Source organism: Nesoenas mayeri (assembly GCF_963082525.1).
Source record: "Nesoenas mayeri genome assembly, chromosome: 14".
Taxonomy (NCBI): Eukaryota; Metazoa; Chordata; class Aves; order Columbiformes; family Columbidae; genus Nesoenas; species Nesoenas mayeri.
The window spans coordinates 2221932-2227950 of record NC_137556.1 but is presented as its reverse complement, the minus strand read 5'-3'; positions in this window follow the sequence as shown (position 1 = coordinate 2227950).

Here is a 6019-nt window from a genome sequence, read left to right as displayed (position 1 = left end):
AAATTCATAATGAAAATGTGAATCTGCACAGACCAGGCTGTCATCTGACAGCAGGAAGGGAAAAACAGGAAGAAGGGGTGTTACAGAAATGGAAATTATGGTAATTAAAACACAAAAAAACTCCCACCAAAAACCAGCAAAATATATCTGGGCATTACAAACACCAGGCTGGTTTATTGAAGCTGCTTCTCTAAAGACTGTTGTGACTGGAAATGGAAAGAGTAGAGAAATATCTAATGCTGTTGTTAACCACTAACTCCTTTGCTGCTAGTCTTGACTTCAGCCTGCATGGGGAGCCAGTGTTTTTAAGAGTTAATCCTCATCCAAAGCCCACCCAAGCCAAAGGAAAGGCTTGTATGGGCATCCAGGGGTGCGGATGACTATTAACTGTGTTTGCAATGGCAATAGCAACCCAGCAACCGAATCAGGGAGCTCCACAGCTCTGGTTATCACCTCAGCCATGCACAAAAGGGGCTGGTCCTGCAAGGCTCAAGATCTAAGTAGGCAAGAGCAGGTGAGTACGAGAATAAAGGTCTGGCAGAGGAGACATCCTGGGGTAGCAAGCATCATCTCAGTATATACCCTGGTTAAGCAGAGGTCAGTTAAACATCAGGAAATGATGACTGTCCTGTGCTAGGGTAAACTGTCTCTCTAAACAGGCTATTTTTCTACTAATCTTACAAAAGCACCTTGGAGTAGCTTGGCTGGAGACACCTGCATTGGGTCAGACACATCCTGGCCACTTGCTCTGCTGTTCGCAGCCTTTTCAATGGCGCTGCATGGGTGCAGCCATGGGGACTGGGCTCTACGGCAGAGCTGCATTTCGGTCCTGGTGCCAGCGTTCCCAGGGCAGAGAATACAGCATTGTCCTGCTTTGGGGAACAGCACATTCCCCTTTGCATCCCCGCACACCCTGACTGGGGTGCAAGTCCGGCAAGAGCATCGGCTGCTGATCCTTGCAAGAAACATGCAAAAATTGCAGAACCAGAAAGCACTTGCACAACGAGCATCAAGCTTGCAAAGGTAGGTTTTTGGGAAGGTTCTGATTTGTTTGTTTCGGTTTTGGTTGATTGTTTGTTTTATAGGGAATGTTTGTTATCATTGAAAAATCATTTCAGATGTTTCCTTTCAAAAAAACAAATAAGTCACATTCCCATTGCCACATTCTTACCCTTCCCTGTTCTAACGCTAAGTGGAGTGCACTGACCCATGGACTGTTCTACACTCATTCAGCTGGAGAAGCTTTGTGGTTTGTTTTTTGTGGGGTTTTTAAATAACAAAGGAGGGGGAGGGGAAAAATGAACCGCCCTCAGCATCATCTGGACAAGAGCGTTCAGGGACAAAGCAAATGAAGAGGAAATTAAATTTTTCAGTTCTATGATCAAAACCAAAGCAAAATGAATGCGTCAAACCAAAATGAAGTTTGCCATGTTTCAGAGATACCCCTATGAAAGCGTCATCAGAAATTACGTGGGATTTTTTGAGAAAAATATGGTTTTGATGGAATCTGACTCCTTGATCCCCAAATTGTGGTTAAGCAGAGTTGAATGGCACTTCCAGCTCTCCATCCTGCGGCTGTAGTTTAGTGCTTCGCACTGGTCCCTGTGCAAACCCTGGATGGGAATCTGGAAATCCCACTTGGCAACGGAGCCCTCGTGCCACACGGACACGCCCGCCCTGGGGTAAACTGGTCCCAATGTGATTTTTGGTGGGATAGGTGGAGGAGGGGGAGCCCTTTCTTGTCCTCCTGTGTTGCCACCTGCACCTCAGCCTTTGATGCATCCCAGGTGCCCCTGGCAACGAGCCACAGGATAACGGCATGAGAAATGACCCTGTATTTGCCAAGCGGCTGGAGTCTGGGGGCTCCGGGCAGCCTGGTCGGCTGCAGCAGCTCCAGGATGGCACCTGTTGCTGTTGAGGGTGCGCTCGGCGGTGCCTTGGTGCTATTTTTGGAGTGTGCTTGATGGCAGGAAGGATTAGCAAGCCTCAAATGCAGAAGAGACGGGCTTGTTATGAACAGAGAGGGCTCAGATTTGCTGAGCAAAAAGGTCTGTCCAGCTCGGGGCTGGAAGGGCAAACCTGGACCTCCGTGGGCACGGAGGGAGCAGGTCCGGAGCAAGATGCTCAGAACTCACTGCTGACAGCAATGGGGACTAGGATGGCAAGTTTGCAGCAGTCTTGGCATGGCTGAAAGGTGCCAGCCAGAGGCTGAAGCTTCTCTACCACATGATGCTGAGCTAAGCGCCCTGTATCTACACTGGGCTGGGACAGAGAAGAGAAACACAGCCCCTAGATGGGGGCTTGAAGGAGGGAAGCAGGGGGAAAAGATGCTTTTTCTAGGGTCAGGGAGGTGGACTGAAAAGGGACAGTCATTGCACGGATCCAACAGAGGAACTTCACAGGAGAGGATTTTCTTGCTGCTAGGAGCCAGATCATGTGGTGGCACCCAAGGATGCCAGAGGAGCTCCAAAGCTGACACCCTTAATAAAGATACACCAGCAGGGCAAGTCCCTGGAAAGCTTTCAAAGAGTGTTGTTTTCATCCTGATGCAAACAAACACACCACTTTTTCTGCCACCTGAAGCCCTGACTGTGCCTGCAGCCTCCCCTCTCTTCTGGAGTCCTGCAGGGAGAGGGGACCATTAGCCCACAAGATGCTCATGCCAAGTCCTGAAGCCTCATCAGTGCTTCTTTCTGTGTGCACAGGACAATCTCCATCTCTTGGCCTCCCAGCAGCTAAGGTGTGTTTTTCCCAGCCAAAAGGATTGCTCAAAAAGGGGTGGGCAAAACATGGCACCGGTGAGATGAACAAAGGCAGTGGGGTTGACAAAGGAGATAAAGCAGTCGCAGGGAGGCTGACAGCAAAGCAGCTTTCCTGAGGCAAATGCCCTGAAACCTCAGGGGAAGCCCATGCTTCTGGTTTTACCCCCAGGAACAAGAGAACAAGCCCATCCCTAGAACAGAAATGAACACCCATTTCATTAGCTAAGACTTCCCTGTGCTTATTTAAGCATTGATTCCTGGGGCGGCTGCAAGCTATAGAGCACTGTTAGCAATTACAGAATGTACCAGAGCAGCGTCACCACGGCACAGCTGGGGACTGCAGGGCTGAGCGAGGTGATGCTGTGTCAACCTGACGGCTGCATCTCCAAGGTTACTTTTGGTAGGAAACCACTTGCTGGGTAACTTTGAAGGAAGCAAACATGTTTTTAAATGGCTGTGAATTCCCCTTAGCTTAGCACTCTATAGCTGCCCTTTCTAAGAGTATTTTGTCTTCTTGCTCTTCTCCTTCTGATATGGGGATGTATTTTCCCAAAGCGCATAATTTCTTGGCCACAGGCTGCAGAAGGAGCCTGCCAGCTCAGCACTGATCCCTGCACTCCCCTGTGTGCTGCTGAGAAGAAACCAAGTCCCCATCTACCCACAAGCACATCTCGCAGGACATTCCATGTCCCCTCCGCCCCTCATCCGTTGACGGTTTAGGCACTCATGGTCCCAAACCCACACATTTGTCCTAAAAGCTGCGGAGGACCCATTTGAGATGGATTTGTCCTGTCCATTGGGAGGCTGAGCTTCCAGATTCAGCCAGACGAGGGTATCAGAGAGCAAGGCAAGGGGGGCTTTCCTCCACCAGCATGGCATTTCTGCATCCTTCCCACCTTCCCATGGCTGGGGAACCAGCCTGTTGTGTACAGTCTGATGGCTCCCCTGAATGAATTGGGATCAGCTTAAAATACAGTGCAGCTCTCCGGGTTTGAATGCTACTGTGTTACTCGTTTGGCAGAGGAAGAGGAAAACCTTGTCTGCTTGGCCAGGACTTGCTTGCTTTGTTTATTCCCTGTGTTCCTCTGGGACATCAGGTGCTGCTATCAGGATGGGATGTTGGCCTCAATGCAAATGTAGTGTCAAGTCCCTCTCTCCTACAAGCCATCCCTGTCCAGGGAGCAGCCTCCTCGCACAACCACAGCAGCGCTGGAGTGGTTTCCCACCTCCCATAGGACTGGGATTCAGAGGGTAAGAGCAGCAGTTTGGGTGCTTCGAGGTCCCAGGGGTTCACCAAGTCCTCCTGGCCTGCCCACAACACTGCTGCTGCCTGTGCTAATTCTGCCTGGGGCATGCTGGCATTTCCAGAAAGTCCAACAAAATAATGGCCTCATCACTATTCTTTCCTTTGGTGCAGACTCCCTTGTGCCCACATGAATCCTAATGTGCTAATAGGGTATTAATGCGGGCGCCCTGTGTGTCCCTGAGGAACCGGCACCAACACAGAGCATTAACAGCTCATCTTCATTTCCACTGAGAAGCTGTTACACGTGGCGTAACGTGCTGACTTTAACCCGCTCTGAGCAAACCCTTTTTCCAGACTGCCGTTTCTTTCTGCCGGTGGCAGAGACCAGCTGCAGTGGGGCAGAGCGCGGCGGAGCCGCAGGTCCTGGGCACGGAGGGGACTGTGGGCACGTTGGGGACCATGGGCATCTTGGCACCGTGCACCCCTGGAGCAGCAGATGCCTGATGGACGGTCACAAAGATGGAGTTCATACAGCCCCATGTATGCATCCAACAACATTTACTCACCCCTTATAGCTTCCACAGTGCATATTCCCCTGCTATGCTTGAATCAACCCACAGTGCCTTTCCATGCAGCCAAAGCTCTGTGACCTCCCTTCCCAGGCAGGCGGTGATGTGCAGAGCGGCTCTGAGAACAACCAACAGCTTGGACCCCCATGCCCAGGCAGAGGAAGGGAGGTTCATCTCCTGGTTGCTCAGCTCATGCCCTGTTTATGATCTGAAACCCAGGGCTGGGCTCTCTGCTACAGCCCAACATGCTCAGCTGCCTCCCTCTGACCCGGGAAGGGAGCTGCAATGTGAAAATTGGGTAGTTTTAATTAACCTCAAAAAGAGAGACAGTCTGTCTCTGGGGAAGGAGAGAAAAAAGAGAATTTACACTTTTGGTTTCAGAACAGCTTCTGCCAACTGAGGGATGTCTGGGACAGCAGGGAGATGGGGAAAAATACTTGAGAAGAAAGACTTCCAGAGACACCCGGGCTCGGAGATGAAACATTGAATAGAGTATATTTTATACGTAAAATTCCTGCTGCTACAGGAACCTAGGTTGTTAATTGGACCGACAATCCCTTTCATCTTAGATATATGTCTCCTGGCTGATTCATGCTGAGACATCCTTTTGACCTTTAGATTATTCAGCTTTTTGGGGAGAAGCAAAAGGGAAGCAGCTTTCTTTTAACAGACTGAGCAATAAAGCAGTCACTGCAGCAGCGAGCCTCATTTTCCTCACCACGATGTGTCAATATCTGACTAATGAATGTAGTCACTGAGTAATTTAACCTGATGAGAGTGTGACCACAGGAAGGTTGTCCCACGAACAGCAGTGCCAAGCTAGAAAGGGAGTGGGACAAGTGGCTGCTGTTGTTCCAGAACTTTATCAAATGTGACTCCACAAAGAGGGAGCTGGGATTAGCTCAGGTCAGGGCTGGGGACCATCCATAGCAGCAAGGTGGGTGACAAGGTGATGACAAGGCAAACACACCAGCATCAGCCCAGCCCCGTGGTGTCTCCTGGGGATGCAGAGCACAGATGGAGCCTGGGGAGCGTGGCTGCCACCCCCAGCCCCTTCCTCAGACAGGGAGGTGGGTGCCCAGCCCATAGCACCTCAAGGGAGAGGGACCTGATGTTCACCAGCAGCCCCGCTGTACAGCCCCTACACAGACAGGTTGCTCAGTGGCACCGTCACGTTGCCCCCTGGCACAGCATTTGCAGCATAAAGCATCCCCTCCTGTCTCCGGGGGGGACCAGGGAGCCGGCAGAATTACTTGCCTGTCCTTTTGGTGTGTGACAAAGTTTTGTTTGTCATGGGAGCTCCTAATGAGCTCCCTTAATGTTCCCCTGGGAGAGACCAAGACTAAAGTCTTTGGGAGATAAATAGAGCTTCTGCCAGACTGAAGGGATTTCTTTTTGCAGCAGCAATTTATCCTTCACAGCTTTTCCCAGTATTTATTATC